This window comes from Anser anser (genome assembly GCF_964211835.1).
Source record: "Anser anser genome assembly, chromosome: 4".
Lineage (NCBI taxonomy): Eukaryota > Metazoa > Chordata > Aves > Anseriformes > Anatidae > Anser > Anser anser.
In genome coordinates, this window is record NC_139724.1 from 45498272 (window position 1) to 45515814 (window position 17543).

The window sequence follows — 17543 nt, forward strand, 5'->3', positions numbered from 1 at the left end:
ATATCTAGGATAGTAGGTTGCATTACAGTTATATACCAATTTATTAAACACACAGGAACATTTTGTTTCCTTTTTTTTTCCTGTTAGTCTTTAAGTGCCTGCAGGGCACACCTGTGTTTCTTCACCAAGAGCTGCATTGCCACCAGGCTTTGCTTGGCTGCTGTGTGGGAGAGGGAGCAGAGAGGTGCCTTGTCCCTTTACGCAGCCCACCAAAAATAACAGACCTCTCCAGAGCCAAGAGCAATCCTTTAAAAGAAAGATGCTTCTGCTATGTTTCTCTCCTGTGCAGCGATGCAAGCTGATCCCATCCAGCCTCAGGAGAGGCTCCTGGTTTCCAAAACTTCCCTGGTTCCCTGAAAATTGTGCATGCTGTATGCTGCCCTGCTCTGAGTACAGGAAGGCAGAGCCAGTGGGCAGCCATGGTTAAATTTAATGCACTGTGGCCGAGCGTTCAGAAATTACATTGAGGAGTGTGGTATGATTTTTGTACAATGGGAATTTAGATGTGCTAAGCATGAATAGAGCTTCACTTCCTTCCTGTGGCTGGGGTTAATAATGGCTTAGAATTGCTTAAAATGTTTTGTCAAAGTGCGCTATATTGAAGAAATAATCATTTTATTGGTAGAAATTCTATTTTTCTCTCCTTTTTGGGGAGCATGGGCCACCAAGAATGCACGTCATCCAACTTAGCAAAGGCAGATTTTATTCCTTTCCTCTCTCTCTCCTTTTTTTTTTTTTTTAATAGCTCTTTTAATTCTTTCCAGAGGGGAAAAAAATCCAAAGCCACTATCATCTTTTTATTTTTTATTTTATTTTATTTTATTTTATTTTTTATTTTTTCCAGCTTTGCCTGAAGTACAGAATGTTTCTGGCATCAGCTGCCTTCTCCATTGCTCACCAGCCTGGTGCTGCCCCTTGTGATGACTGCTCCTCTTCTGCCTTGACATCATATATCTTCCGAAATACCATACGACTCATGTTCCTATGGTAGCCATCTCCTGAAGGTGAGAAGGTTGCATATGCTACAGCAACGTACTCCTTATATCTGTCTGCAGCATCTTCCACAGACTGGAGTGGAAATGATTGTGAGAGCCAATTAAGAATTGGTTGAATGGTGTTTCTCTTTATTACTTCTATTGTAGAAAGAAGTAGTGAGTGTCTGTGGATTTGTTTTTTGTTGTTGTTGTTGTTTTGGGGTTGTTTTTTTTTGTTTGTTTGTTTTATCTTGTTTTTTAAATCCTGATTTGAAAAACCAAGAAGGAAAGTTTTGCCTGGAGTAAATGCCAGGGAAAAGACAACAGAATATATTTCTCTGCATTAGATACTAGATAAGTGGTGCAGCTGGACTTGTTCAGTTGGCATTCCAGATGTTTTCACGCTGAAGTCCCAAATGTGCTGGTAATTAATGTGTTTTCTAGCATTCAGAAATACCCATGTATCAGCAAGAATGAATTTCAAGTTTTTTCTGCTTTGTGTCATTTTAGATGCACTTTTCTCCAATATACGTAGTACCAAAACCAGTCCCACATTTCAAAAATGCATAGTGCCAGGTACAACATTCACACTCGTTAAGGAAATGATGCATGAAATAAATATGCTTTTTTCAGAGAAATTTGTACCTATTAAACTAGGTGTTCAAGGGATCGCATCATCTGCTCAAGAGCAAAATTCGGTCTGAAAAATCACAACTGATACCTGATAGCACTCACTTGTTCTTATGGCATTGATGATTTTGGTCAGTTTTCTCAGATATTTTCAGATGGAAGGATAAATGATTCATGCTGTTACGTGGACTGGTTCCCTGTTTACTTAGAAATAATTACGCTTAGTAAGGTTCTCTTTATTATTATCATTATTATTATTATCATTATTATTATTATCATTATTATTATTATTGTTATTATTATTATTCTGCAAAACCCCTATTGAAATTGTTGTGGGGCTTATTTGCAATGTTTTCAAAAATATTTATCTTTTAAGTCTTTTTAGCAGGTAGAAATAAGGTGGGGTTGTCAGCAGGTTGAATCAGGCATCTATGAGCAAAATGCTTCATGGATGTTAATTTAGAAACCATTTAAGACAAATTAAATAGCACTTGGATGGTAGAATCTTCCCCAAAGACACTCTTTTAAGAATATTTTGTATTGTGCAACTGAAATCTGGTGTTGAGAGAGACGACCTAAGTCCCCCATTTCCTTCAGTAATTTCTTTTGTTTACCATAAAACACAGAGTTACTTGTAAGTGATAGGAAAAAGTCCTTTTCTACTTGTTCAACTATTAATGTCTTGGTATTCCAGGGCAGATTTCATGGAGAAAAGTGACAATTACACCAGATCTCTTGGGGCAGTGAAGCACTGAGGCTGCCCACACAGCACCTCCATGTTCGTGTTAAGGGACGTGTGTTCTTGACTTTGTACTCTCCTAATGACAAGAACATTTGTGCCGCCCCAAAAGGCAGCTGTTGTTTCACTGCCGGCATCCCTGGCAGTCAGCAGGATTTGTGGTACAAGCTGAAACATGGGATGGCCAGAGAATGCTGTTCAGCTCACTGTGCATTTCAGGACAGCCCCAGGTGACTCTGTGATGGTCTGGTTGCAGTGAGTGATGGCAGCGTTCCTTTAGGTGGCGTTTCCACTGGGACAGCCGAAGACACCTTCAGGTAGGTGGTGATTGCTATTTCTGTCGTACGGTTGGTAAGATTAAATCCCTAGGGGTTTAAGTGGTTAACCTGAGGAGCAGGTACTAAATCCAGAACACATTAAGCACCAAACATTCCAGCTTTTGGCCTCTGGCAACATAGCTCCATTTAGTATAAGAGGAACAAAAAATCCCCAAATCCTTTAATTAATCATGGAAGGAATAAATGTGCAGAAACCTCATACGCTTTCAATCACACAGTTATTTTTCATTGCTGCAAAGCTATTCTGGGGCATGAGTTCACAGGGAGAAAGGGTGGCTGAGGTGAGAAGTGTTCAAACAGCTGAGTAAACCACACATGCACTTGAAATTACTGCAAGGTTTATAAGTTCATATAAGCCTCATAACTGTAAGGTTTATTAGCCAGCGCTGAGATTTTCCAAGGGAAATGGGGGAAGATGCGAGTTGATTAACTCTCCACTATATTGCATGTGCTGTAATGCTGGAGAGCAAGTGGCATGGAAGAGTCCCAAATGGTGAAGGTGGGGTAAGTCCCACTCCACCTCTTTTTGCTGCTTTTCAGGGAGTTTAAATTAGGGAAAAAAGTTGGTAAAAAATAAATGGTTGATGATAACAAGAGAGCAAAGGCCCAGTGAATCTCATTTCATTTCATGAAAATTTTCAGCTTTTGTGCTAAAGAATCAGTTTTGTTTTCAAGCAGAGAGTAAATGCATCTTTAAAAGTCGAGGACACCTAAAGACATGCACGGTGTGGACCTTGGTGCTGGAAGCCAAGGTGGCAGGTGATTCAGGCTCTCTCATCCTCACACCCGGATGTTTGCAGCTACTATCCAACAGTTGCCACCAACAGCGATGCTTGTTAGTGTGGAGAAGGAAGCCTTTAGGTGATTCAAACCAGGCACCCAGAATCAGAGTATATGAAACAACTCACAAAAAGCCCATACTGAGACAGTTGTAGTCCCTTGACAGTTGTAGCAAGAGCAAGCATTAGCATATTTTACAGGCAGGATGTAGAGTTTCACTAAAATGAGATTTTCTTATATTTTACCAGCCACAATTCGATTTTGAACGTACTTGAAAGACCTGTCATTCTTCCTTGGGTGTTTATGGGACTGATCTCCATGTAACCATGGCCTAAATAAGCAGGTATATGTGTGCAAGCAGATTACAACAAAACTTGCTCAAGAAAGAGGCTTTGTTTGTTTTTTACACTACAGCTGAGATCATTTTGGCTAGTGAGGTGACTAAAAGGAGATAAGGCTTTTGTTTATTTAATATTTTTAGCAGAAAACTTGTCCCATGGATTGCTGGGTACTGGTGAAATGATGACGTAAAGTTTTGAGGTTTGATCTAATGGGAAGAACGGAAGAGCTTCTTGGAGTACAGGAAGAAGGAGGTGACTTCCTTGCAGCAAGTGAAATGGTATGGAATGTAACGGTGCTGAGCATGAGATTAGGCAACTAAGAGGAAGACCAACCATATGAAAAACAAAGAATTGGTCAAAAGTTTTAGTGCTTGGCTAAAATGTGAAGGTTTCTGTCCAACAAATGTTCAGACTGATATTACAGGAAAAGACCCTATGCTCCTGATTTTATTTATTTAATTATTCATTCATTCATTTTTGAGGTGAAATTTGTGAAAGGCAATATGTTTACCTATGGCAGCAGAAGAGTGCAATCAGTGGTTTAAGAGTGTCTTTCCAGTTTTGGGTCCCCAGTCACAAGCAGTATTTACACAGGGGAAATGGAAACAGCATTGGTCATCTAAAAGAGACATGCTGACTTGCCGCAAAAGAGTGTTTGCTAAAACTTCTAAATAGACTATCACTAAAGATGTAGTTTCTCGGGAAAAAGCAGAAGAAAATGAGTTTTGTGGTATTCTGAACATACAGCATAGAACCCATCACTTAATTGGTGAAATCTTTTTTTTTTTTCAGTAGCAATGAAATGATAAAATGGCTTCTTATTGCACATTTCAAAACAAAAATGCTTCAAAGCAAAATCTGCTACTTTTTTTTTTTTTTCTGTAGATGGAGTAATTTATTTTTCTGTATGGGTTTTGTTAGGATGTCAACATTCAAAGGCATAACTTTTGTGGTTTGAGTAATATCACTGGTGGCTTTTCATGCAGCTGGCAAATATGATTCACAAAAAGTTTGCATTTTGCAGACATGTTTTTAGCAGGAAAAGTCATTCCTTCCACTAGACTCTGGAAGGATTTTATAATGCATATAAATGGAGTTTATTAAGGTTTTGGCAGATTTGTGATACACATTAATTTGAATAACCTACGATGTCTCCTATTAAATAGTCAAATTTGGTAATCTTGGGCCCAGGTAAGATTCCTGGGTAAGTTTCTCTGACCCTGACCCCAGGTAACATGTTTTCTTATATCAGTACATGTTTTCTCCAGCAGCTGTGGGACAAAACAGCATATCTTGACCATCCAAGCTACTTCTGTCTAATCTAAGGTAGAATTCACATGCCTAAAGTGGACAGCAAATATAAAAAGTGTTTGAACAGCTGAATAAGCTGAACAGGTGTTTTAAAATAATACTATTTATAAGTTCATACAGCTTCATAACACTGAGACTTATTAGCCAGCATAATAATTTTCCAAGGGAAGTAGGAGATGGTTTGAATTAATTAACCCTCGAGTATATTGTGCACATTGTAGCACTGAAGAAAGCACTGCATGGACCAGTCCTGAATGGCACATGTTGGGTAAGCTCTTTTCTCCTAGTCAGTGGGTAGCTGCAATACTCCACATTGCATCCAAGTACTTTGTTTTGTCATAACTGTAGGGGTTAGAAGATTTAATTTAACTTCTTTATTTGCTGCTGAGAAATCAAAAGCACAGGATCATACAAGTGTAGTGATAAGTGATGAATGGCTTGTCCCAGCACCTTAGTAGTTCTTGTTTTTTGTGTATTTATTTTCCTATGCCTACCCTGCTTGTCATGGTGACGGGGTTAAAATAAGTAAGATAATAAATATTTTTTTCTGTATTTTTGCACATTCAAAAATAACTGCAAATTTCTCCTTAGAATAAAATGTGTTTGATGGCAAATGGAGGCTCTGGCAGACAGCGCATCACTCTGGCACAGCGGGCAGCACCTACTCTGGTGAGACTGCCTGTGGGCAGTGCAAAGCCTGGACCTTTCCTCCTCTGTGAGGCTGGGGACATGTCCCCACCAGCGCCCAGGATGCTGGTGGAGAGGCGCATGCAGTATTTAGGTATTGCTCGTTTGGGTTTATCTGTGTTGCCATTCAGCTGCTACTCAAACTGTCACGTCTTTAATTCTCAGCAACATATGCAGCTTTGGAGACTTGAACCTAATTTGGGAAAATGAACTGTGAAAGAGGCAATTATTTGAAGTTAGGGAGGTGATTATGGAGTGTGTTGCTCCGTCCAAAAAGGCATTAAATTGTTACACTAAGCCCTACAGAAAACTAGGTAAGATAGGTAAAATAATAATAAAGAAAAGGCAGTATTTTAGAACAGGCATATAATTTTCAGAAAATATTTAGAAGGTGTAAATTAGTCCTTATAACATACTGACATCTTCCACCATTGTATTACACTGAAAGTCTATACATCTGATATTGAAAACAGAGGTCAAAACTTCTTAAGGTTGATCTCATTAAGTCTGGATTGTTGTGGTGAGAAGAAAATAGGGAACTGGATAAATATGCATTTAAAAAAATACTACTTTTATTGATAAATAAAGTAAGTGTATTCATCACTGTGCCTGAAAAAAAACACATAAGTATTTCTTTGGTAAAGTAGTAAACAGATTTCACAATAATGTAAGGACTATTGTTTGCCCAAACTAGTTATGAAGAATTATTGAAGAAAATATGGATGAAAATATTGCTCTCTAAAAAACATTGTATTATCCCATAGATAAACTGAATTTCCTCTTCCAATCCCTCATTGCATATACGGCTCTCCATCTGTTCTAACCTTTAGTTGAAAAATAACCTGAGCTTTCAGTAATTTGGTTTATCTTCATTAAAAATGTAGTGAGTAGGTTTTTAAATGAATGAAGTCTCAGTTCCTTCTCCTTTGTTGTGGGTACTGTGGTAAATGATACAGTAAATAATGCAGTAAGTGATATAGTAATACAAATCTGGAATATAATAAATGATAATTACTTTTTAATTGCTAACATTCATTATGAAAGTTAGTCACCAAATGAAATTCAAATTATGGGAACTCACTATACCTTTTCTTGAAGAATAAGTTTTTCTTAAAACAAAATGAAACAAAACAAACCGCCCTGTTTCCTAGAAACTCAGTCACTTGAATACAATGGCATTTCTCAATGTCTCCTGCTTCTACTTTAGAAGAATACACTTGTATTATAACAACACTGCAGAGTCTTTACAGAAATGGAGAATGCCATTTCAAGGTGTTGTTGATACAGCATGAATTGCATTTTAGGAACCTGTGATTTAAATGAGGAAGGCAATTAACATTCCTCACCTGGGAAGAGGGGAACATCTTTATCTGCAGGTGGTAAAAGAGTGGAAATTAATGCATCAGTTGAGCAGAATAATCCTGGGGTTGTGAAGATCTCAATGCCAAGCATCCAGCAAATTTTCCTTGGGATGGGGAGGAGAAGGCAGGCACACAGCCCTTCTGAGCTGAGGGCAGGCTGAAGAGAGTTCCAGCTCAGCAGAAGGTCTTGGGTCACTAATAATTTTGGAAAGTTTTGGGACACTGGTGAGAAATTTGACAACAGAGTACCAGAAATATCAATCCACATAAAACAGTCTTTGGGTCCAATTTTTTTTTTTTTTTTTTTTGCTTTCACCTTTCTCTTTAACATCTGTGTTTTTCCAGTAAATGTTTTTGTAAGGCTAGGGTACAAGCAATGATCCCTCTGTGGCAATGTTTCTCCTTCTTGATCTTGAATGGACTAGTTTGAAAGAATCTTATATTTCTTGGCTTCTATGGTTTATTTACTGACATTTCCTCTGATACATGTAGGGAGACTGTATGAGAGTAGTAGCATGAGTAATGGCTCCTTCAGAGGGCAGATGAGCTCCCTGCAGGTCTGACAGCTGATGCCATCTTTCAGAAAACTTAGAGAAGCCCTTCAAATCACCAGGTATGTTTTCCCTTCAGGACTTGCTGCTGCAAGCTGCAAGTTTCCTTTTAATGGTTTATGACTCCTCTCTGTGTTCTGTGGGAGACCAGAGGCTGCTTCATCAAGCCAGTCTTCATGGGGATTCCTCACTGGTATCCCACAAGAAATAATGTACAAGGTGCCATTCTGCAAAGATGGACTGTAGAAATATATACATACATAGTGAATGATAAATATAGATGCCAGCAAAGATACGTGTAAAAGAACCTGGTATAGATAAGCTTCAGAACTGACTGAGCCCAGCCTTCAAGTGAGTGTGGTCCTTTGACTGTGGGTATTCCAGCAGAGCACAGAGCCTAGCTTGTCACATTTGCAGTTTGATCCAAACTTACAGAAAGATGTCCTGGAAATTTAAACTGTACATCTAAATGAAGACCTTCATAACTTTACTGGTATTTTTTTTTCTCCATTTAGTTATTTCTGTTCAAATACCTTTTTTCCATCACCTGAGGATTGAGGCAGATGAATTAATATCACTGAGCTCATCGGCAGAAGGTAGGCACACTTCATTGCGCTCTCCAGAGCGAAAGGTAAATAAAAAAAGGAGCAGGGCAGTCTTTCTCCTCACCACATGTCAGCCAAGAGGTCCGTCCAGGCGGAGAGGCAGCACTGCACTTCCCCCAGAGAGGCTGAACGTGAGCTTCCTGCAAGCCAAAGTGTCTGCATGGTCCAGCCAGACTGGACCCTTGTGTTATGAATCCTGGCCAGTTTGGGGTGCAGGATAGGATCCCAAATTGCTTGGGGTTCCTAGGAGCCCATGTTGGGAGCCTGTGCGGGGCAGAGGAGGAGCAGAGCAGCTGGGGTGTGACGGGTGCTCCCCTGTGGCAGCGCCCCATGGGTTTTGGCAGTGCTAGGAGGAAAAGCACCAACAGTGGACAGAGGAAGGGTTTCTGCTTTCAACGTGTCAGCCAACTTTCAGTTGCTGCTGCCAAGATTTTATTAGCACTGCAAAAAGAAACTTTGTTCGGGGGGTCTTTACTTCCAATTCCAGTTTAATTCAAGTCAATGTTGGAAAGCGTGTCTTGCCCTCCACTGCCCTTCTGCTGTTTCACAACCTCTGGTGGAGTTGCCCTCATGCAATGGAGTAGGAATGGCTTCTGGATCTCAGGGGAGCTTGATTTAATATACCACATTCAGTGTATAAATGGGCATATTATGGGCATGGGGGAGAGATGGAGACAGGAGGAAGAAGGGCCTGAGAGATGTGAACTGGTTTCAATAAGAGCCAGTATGAAATTTCATCCCCCTCTCAGGAAGAAATCAGCCTCTTCAAAATCTCCCATTTTCCAGAGCTTAAAGTAAATAAGTAAATAGCTTATGCTCCTGCTTGTTGGCTTCAGAGGGAGCCCAAAATCATGGTACAAAAGGGATATGAAGAACAATTTAAAGGTTTGAAAGAAAGTATTTCCAAATGAATCTGTTTGAGGTAGGATTGGTTCTTAATAATTTCCCCCTTTGGTTTTCATAGCAGAGGGGACAACAGAAGATCTACTTTCACCTATTCCTGCATTCACTCTGAACCAAATAGCTGTGCCAGTAGTCAAGCAAAGAAATATTTAATTGCTAAAACTTCAATTTACATTAGCTCTAAAGACTCATTTTGTTACTTTCTTTAATTATCTGAACCAAATAAACACTGAAGAGTATCTCTCACTTTAATTTAGGACCTGATTCAGCAAGGTAATTTAATTAAGTGGGAGTATAATTCACAGCCCATTAGAAGTCCCACTGAAACCTACTTTTGCTGCTTTGCAGTTCTTTCAGAGCTGGTTTTATTTCTTGGCATTCCAGGCCAAGCCAAGCTTGGTTTGTTGTTGGTGTTGTGCTTTTTTTTTTTTTTTTCCATTTCAGCTCAAGTTGTGACTGGGGAGAAAGGTATGCAAAGTTAAGTGGCAAAAAATTTTGTGGATGGTTTAAGGAAGAGCTGGATTTCTGGTTGCGGAAGGGCTGCAGAGGAGCAGAAGTGTGCACGAAGCTGGTGCTGCCCCATATGCTAGGGGATTCTCTGTGGCAGAGGGATGCTGGTGGGATGCTGGTGCCGGAGGGACAGGCGATGACACTCTGTGAGCCATCTGTGCTCCTCTCCAGGAGCGGTCAAAGCGTCACCACCCCCCTGTGTGCTCCCTTGCATAAACCTTTTGCAGACACCTGCATTGGTGGTGACGTGCTGGGTGCTGGCAGGGACCAGGCCTCCGCTTGACTCCTCACATCACTTGCCTGCGTAGGCCTAAATGTCCCACAGGAGGCTGCCTCTGCTGTCCCAAAAAGGCTGATGAAGCTGTGATGAAGGATTTGCCTGGATGAATTTCTATTAAAAAGTTTCAGAGAAATACTCACCTTGACGTTAGCTGAGTTGGAATATTTATTTTTGAAATCCAACTCACTCAGAGTGTAGTCTCACTTGCCCTGGTATGAATAACTCCATTATGTTTATATATATATATATATACATATAAATGGATCAATTAGAAGAAACTTGGATAAAGTGCCCCTCTTTCAAGAATTTGTGGATGCAGTTCAAGAATCAACATAGTTGGTATATAAATTGAGAACACACAGAGGAAAATTTTTATCTGTCGTTATGGATAAAGCAATATTATAAATCACTTTTTTTGTTCAAAATAGGGAATCTAGGTGATAAATACTTTATTTTGTTTAAAAGCAATTAAATTCATACTTTATGTTCTTATATAAAATATAGAAGAAGCAAGATAGTGTTTTTTTTCAGGAAAATATCTAAAAATTTTCTGCAAGTTTGGGAAAACTTTGAACTTCTGTTCTAACGATACAGAAAATGATGGCAGATTAGCACTTTAAAACAAATACTTTTTGTGTAATACGAGAATAACTAATCTTCATGTTAAAGAGGAAGGGACATAACAAAGGGCAATTTGCCAAATGCCAGTGCAGGGTTATGAATAGACTCCAACAAAGCTCTTAGCTTCTTGTCCAGAGAGTGCAGTGCAGAGCTGCTTTCCCACAAAGTTAACTTTATGTCACTGACTGAGTTGCTGGGAAACTGGGGTACTTGCACATAGAAAATTAATATGAAAGATGTTTCCATTCTGGATTTATCAACATATGATTCTGAATTTTTTTTTTTTCAGTTCTCTCATTACCTGCTTCCTTTTTGTGTTTCCCCATAATTTCAAATGGGAATTATGCTGCCTCCGGTGATTAGTGGTGCTTGGAAATATTTTAAATTTGTAGAGTGACAAATAAATGCCAAATTGTTACTTTTAAAAATAAGTTAAAAAAAAAAAAAAACTCTTTAGAAATACCACTACTATGATTTTACACAAGAAGAAAATATTTTCAGTTTGGTGCCAATAGCCTTCTGGGGGACAGTTCCTGGAAAAACTTGCGTTTTGGGTTTGGGGAGAGGAAAAGGAAGATAAAGTAGCTTTCAGAAGAAATTCATGTTGAGAAAATTCTTACACTAGAAAATAAATGCAGTAAGGTCAGAGGGAAACGAACAAATGGCAACTACTCCTTTGGCTTATAACAAATAGAAAGGTGGGAAGATTTTTTTTGCTTAATTATTGGTCTTTAAAAGACGAGTGAGTGTGAAGCAAAGGTATGAGCTATCTTTAGCTGGAAGTGTAACTGCACTAGCGGAACCAGGTTGCACAGGCTGTTGAAAAACCTTGAGAAACAGGTTTGCAGAGCTGATTTCAGGAGCAGATCAGCTGGGACACATCTGGTCCAGGTTGAACATTTTTTCTGGGTGCCTTTTTGCATTATTAAGCGGGACAGGGACATGCCTGATCCTGCGTATGCTTGTGCATCTCGTGGAGCTTACATGGACAGCCTCAGCCAGTTGGTTGAAACTGCAGCAGATGTGAGACTTTGTGCAGCTGAGTTTACTAGCCAATGCATTACATTTTTAGTTCTCCAAATCATTTAAAACTGTTTTACAGCTTTACTACAGCAAGAAATGTACATGAATATATTTAAGTGCTGTTGATACAGAAGTTGATTGAGGAAAAAGGGAATGCACTTTAAAAAAATAGAAGAAAGGACAATAAAAACTTTAAGCGGAAATAAAAGACAAAATTTATTTAATTTATCAGCTGTCGTCTATGTTCCTCTGCTTGGGATATTCTCCCTAGGTGCTAATTTTCCCTGCAACAGCTAACACCAGACCACACTGTATAACAGGAAAAAATGTTAAGCTGTTTAAGATGGTTCAATTGTACTATAAATATGCACAAAGCCCATACTTGGGTAACTGAAGTATTTGTGCCAGGACCTTTCTGAATCGCTTGTTTCCAGCTAACTGAAACATCCGTGCTGTTTCTGTGTGCGGGAGCAGCACTTGTACCTTTGTGACTTGCTCTGCAAAAGGGCTTCTGGTGCTGGGAAGAAAAATTAAAATAACGGGGGGCTGCAGGAACATCTGCTAGGACGTGGAGCCCTCACAGGAGACGCAGAGTTCAGGGCACCAAGCATAAACTGAGCACTGATATGTATTTTTTTCCTGGATTATCTGACAACTTATTTTTTTTTTGTTAGGTCCTTATTCCATGAGGAACAAATTTACATAATCTATAAGGATTCAGAGTGATCTCTATAGATCTGAAACCCTGAGCATGCTATCCGGGATGATTGACTTAGTGCTCCTCAAAAATGCTGTTCATTTGTTTCTCACTTGCCCTCTAGATTTCGCTCCTGCTGTGCTAGCAGACGCACACCATGTATGCAGACATCTGTATTTGTTCCACTGACGGGAACTTGGTTGTGAACACCTCATGGCTGTCTGCATTAGTTTGGACAGCTGGGTAGGCACGTCCTTAGGGAAATCACCAAGGCACTTTCACAACTTTTCTTCCTTCATTTGTTTTATACTTCATTGTTTGTTCCTTTGCTTTTATCTGTATCAATGTTACTGTGTTTCCTGCCAGCATGCAAACTCAATGCCTTGTATTCTGCATTTTGTTGGCTTCATATTTAAGTGAACATTAGATACTTTCCATTCACATTCAACATAGTTTGCCTACATTTCCTGAGCCAGGTGATCTATTAGCAGTAGCTCTGTGCCAGTCATAGATTCCTTTAACTGAAATATTTCATTTTTATACCTTTTGTGAGAGCTGGTCAGTCCACGGGAACCAACAGGTCAGTCCTTTTTCTGTAGCTGCTCTGAGTGGAGAACGGCAACATGTCCTTGGGTCAGGGGAGGGAACCCAGCACATTTCCCAACAGCTGGAGGAGCAGGCTTGAGAAAAAGGCAGGCAAGCCACTAACGAGCTCATAACAGAAAGGAAGAAGATCAGAGCGAAGCAGCTTGAAATGAAGGGCCAGGTGGGCACCAGAAGGAAGTGCTGCACACTTTCTTGCTTTGGCCATGAGGGAAGGCAACTTCAGAGCAAACACTTGCATGTGTGCAAGGAATGTATCAGCTAGTGAGATCATGATGATTTGTTCCAGAAAGTAGCCAAACCGTGTTGTGCAAACTTCTAATTCCTGGTAAAGTAAGCAACACAGCAGGGGTGCTGGCTCAGTCATGTCTCTGGCACTTCATGGTCTACAGTGAGCTTAATGTTGTCTAAAGGGTTGGGAGCTGTGGAGGAAACTATTCCCTTCTTAACTGCTCTTCACACATCTGAAAACCTCTGCAAAGCACTTTGAGGACTGTTTCTCTGCTCCCCAGAGCAAGCAGCCCTCACCCTTCAGGCTTTCCTAATAAGCTGTCTTCCCAAGGCCTGTCTTCCTGAAGCCCCTCATTGTCCTTGTTCCTGTTTTTGAGACTTTTTCCATCCTGTCCACATCCTCCTGGACTTATGGTGCCTGCAGCTGAGCCACGTGCTTCCCACCACTGAGCCAAATGCCAGTGGTACACCATGTGTTTTACAGATGGTACTTCTGTTTATTTTTCCCAGAATGGTTTTCCATTTTTTCCCAGCAGCATGATATTGTTAACTCATATCTACAAGTTAATATATTAGTAGTGAAATGGTGGGTTTGGGGTGTTTTTTACTTTTTGGTGGTGATGTGTTTGTTTTAACTTAAGACAGCTGGGAATCACTGGCAGATTCAGCTTATTCAATGTATAGGTTTTCTCAATGCTAAGGTTGAAAAAACACATTCACAAAAGTACCTGCCAACACCACGAATGTCATTAGAACTGTACTGGGCTATCAGAAGGGTTGCTCTGCTCCTTCTTTTAATCGGTATCAGGAAAGAGGTTTGTGCTTGACTTCAGGTTTGTCCATCATCACTGTATAAATTAAATTACCATTGGTTTTATCGGGTCTGAAGATAGGCTTCTGAAAGTGGAGGTCAGATCTGGTCTTTTGCTTCCCAGCTAGTTTCAAGGAAGCAAAAGGTTGCAGGCCCTTTGCTGTCTGTGTCACAACAGTCTGAACTCCTCAGTTATCAGTGTGTCAAAGTATTTTTTCCTCATGTCAACAAATCCACATTGATTGAAGGCTCAGTTTTCTATACTCTCCATGATTTCCCCTATAGGTCTACACTGAAGCCATTATATAGTCAGAAATATCTGAGAGAGTAGATGTCCTGCAAAGCTGTAATTTGTGTCCAGGCTGACACACTTCAAAAACATGAGCAGGGAAAAAATAATAATAAAATGTATATTTTTTTTCTTTTTAATAGTTTGGAAACAGATGACTAGTTAACCTCTTGAGATTCAACATATGTTAGTGTGAAGCGGTGAGCTTGCATGCTTGCTGCCCACTTCATGACTACAAGCTGAAAATATTTTGACATCACTAGTCAAAGTTTGATAAAGCTAATTATTGTTGGAGAAGCACCCAAGATGCTTGCCATGTTGGCTGTCTTTCAGTGCATCCCACTGAATATTGCAGTGCTCTCCAGTCAGATGTTTCCAGAGACCATTTCATGAATGCATATAACAACCTGGCAAAGTTTCCTGCCACTGAAAATGCACGGTCTGCATAAATCCCAGGGTACTTATTCCTGTCTCTGTAATTTTCTTCATAGGAAACCATTCAATATACAGAGTATATCTTCTGCACGCATTCAAATGGTAAAAAGAAAGAAAACAACACAAAAATCTTCCAATAGCTCATTTTCAGCTCATATTTTATGTTTCAAATAAGTTTCTGGATATCGCAACAGCTGTAGACTGTGCAAGCAAAGCAGAAGTCTCTCGATTTAGTCTGTGGCATGATTTTGCTCATTCTTCCACTGCTTCCTGAACTCAGCATGTCCCAGTGTTGTTTGACAGAGATACCAAGTCAGCTGGCTGCTCTTCCCGTCAGCACTGCTCTCTACTGTGCCTCTCCCTGCAGACAGCAACTTCTGTGATAAAGACAAGTTTTTGACTCTTAGCATTCATCAAAAAGCACCGTTTTTTTAACAAATATGTTCAGCTAGGATCTCCGATGCATGTCCAATTTGTCTCCTGCACAACACTCTTCTTAGTTTGCTTTTTTAATGCAGTGGGATTGGAAATAATCAGACTTTAACAACACCATGTGGCTGAGCACACAGTATAGAAACCAGAACATTTAAGAAGTACACCATTATCTGTGTTACACAGATGGAGTAGCCCATCAGTGAGTTTTTTATCACAGACATAGTGGTGGTGGAATGAAATCAGGGTCACTACTCTTGCTCCCTGTCCTTCCTTCTAGACAGCAGTTGGGACAACAGCATTAATGGTTCAAAGCTTCTGTGTTCATTTGTTGTTTTGTTTGTTTGTTTTCTTGCTTTTGTAGCTTGACCTCCTCTCTGCTCATCAGCCTACTTGATGCTCATGTACACCTAGTGGAACTATAGACTTGCTTTCATCCCAAGCCTCTGCATTTTGGCCAACTCTACAAGGGGAGCAGAGTTCTCAGCCAGGCTGAGGTGAATGTTAGGCAGAAATGAAGAACGTGAGAGCGTGATCTCTCACCAGCAACAAGAAGAGTCTGCAGACAGCTCAGCAGCCCTCAGACCTGGAGATCAGATGGGGACTGATGGGGACTGAATACAGTGAATGTTCCCAGTTCACATGGAATTATGTTAGAATGGGTATTTCTAACTTAAGGGGGCAAAAGCCCCTCCCAGTAAAGAATTTTGGTTGTTTTAGTTCTTAGGACATTTAATGATGTACTGGCACATAATAACTGCGCTATAAATACAGTCTGAAAAAATATGAGCTTAGTTTGGAAGCTGCTCTTCAGCTAAATTATGGGGTTTTGATCCTGACCTAAACTGATCCCACATGTTCCTGGATTCTCCCAATGTTTGAGTGCATAGTAAATCAACCATAGCTTTTGCTTTTTATTGCAAAGAATGAACAGAAGAGATTGTGAGTTATGAGACTTTGGCATCTGTTTATCACATGGTTTAGGATTGTTTGATATCTATTTAGCTTTAAGATGTAAATGAAGTTTAAAACAGGTACACAGGATCAAAATGTAGATGTCTGCACATATCTGCCAGGGGTCAAACTATTTAACTGGCATCAGTTTACAGAAAGTAGTCTGAGGTTCCCCCAAACCTTTGTGTTTCAAAAGTGCCTCTACAGAGGAAACTGCTGGTACTGATCTTACAAGTAGTAATGGGTTCTGCTCACAAATATTTTGCATTATTGCCTATGTGAAGAAATAGTACCATAGTAGTGAACAATAAAGAAGAAAAATATATCAAGCAACTTCTTCACTAGTAATTCCCAAAGTTTAAAAGCAAAAACTGTTGTACCCCTAGATTATGCTGCTTCTGCTTAGAAAAAATGTACATGTCCAGTATGTCTTCTTTTCTCCTCTTCTAAGGCCACCTCATCCCTCTTTTTTGATCCGTCTTGTTAGACCAGTTTTAGTGGTCTTATTATAAGCAAGTGTCTGTTCTGCAGCATGGATCTTATCCTTCCCACCTCAGCTCGAAAGCCCTTTGCATTTCTGTTCATGGACATGTTTTTGTCCCCTGATCCCTGCCCTCCAGGCCTTTTTATTCTTGAGATGTTTTGCTCTTTTTGTCTTTGCAGTCTGTACCTGGGAGCTTCTTCCTATTCATTGGCTTTTTTTTGCAAGTTTCTTTTTTTTTTTCTCTTCCTTGAGAGTTGGTATTTTTACTCTTTAACTGTAGTATTAATTTATGGCTAAGCTGTATTCTTGGACTCAGCTTTCCCAGTGCACTGGCTTTCCCCTTTGAAACCATTAATCATGCAGCGGGACTTTTTTTTTTTTTTTTTGAGTCTGCTGCCCACACAAGCCTGTTGCCATGTGGGCTGTAGAGTCAGCTTGTCTGAAGTCTCATATAGTAATTACCAGGTAATAAAATTTAACTGCCCGATAAAACCACATGGAAGAACCATGCTATTGCTGGCTTGTCCTACCCAGCTGTCCTCTTCCTGCCTGCCGGATCTTCTGGGCAGGGGAAGGACTAACCAAGGTCCATTTTGGCCCTCTTCTGTGTGTTTCTGTGATAAGGATTCTGGTGAATCAAGGCTCAGAGGACTTCTGTAACAGACTGTGAGCTGTAAGCAGTGAATCTGAACTAAATAATTCCTACTTTTCATCAGAATTCCTACTTTTCCATCAGGAAAAAAAAAAAAAGATAAATAAGGCACTCCAAAGTTATCCTCAGACACTAAGATGCTTTCTAGGTGCCTGGGAAAATGTTTCACCTACCAATGCTGCAAAGCTGATCTACTGCAGCCTTAAATTACCTGGTGTGGTGTGAAGGTGTCTGGCATGGACTAAACAGCAGCTCCACTAAATTGGCTATGACTCAAGCTGGCAGAACTAGCATTACGTCT

General features: G+C 40.0%; 1 long non-coding RNA gene across 4 annotated transcripts; it reads left to right on the forward strand.

The window, feature by feature from the left end:
• The first annotated feature begins 208 nt into the window (after positions 1 to 208).
• On the forward strand, positions 209 to 5888 carry LOC310899542. Of its 4 annotated transcripts, none has more exons than XR_014584375.1 (4): positions 209 to 1004; positions 2563 to 2660; positions 3710 to 3804; positions 3943 to 5888. It is a non-coding gene; the product is annotated as an uncharacterized lncRNA (long non-coding RNA). The 4 variants fall into 4 exon arrangements; XR_014584376.1 differs by having other exon boundaries at positions 2568 to 2660; XR_014584378.1 differs by lacking the exon at positions 209 to 1004 and having other exon boundaries at positions 2305 to 2660; positions 3943 to 4080; positions 5705 to 5888.
• Positions 5889 to 17543: the final 11655 nt, after the last annotated feature.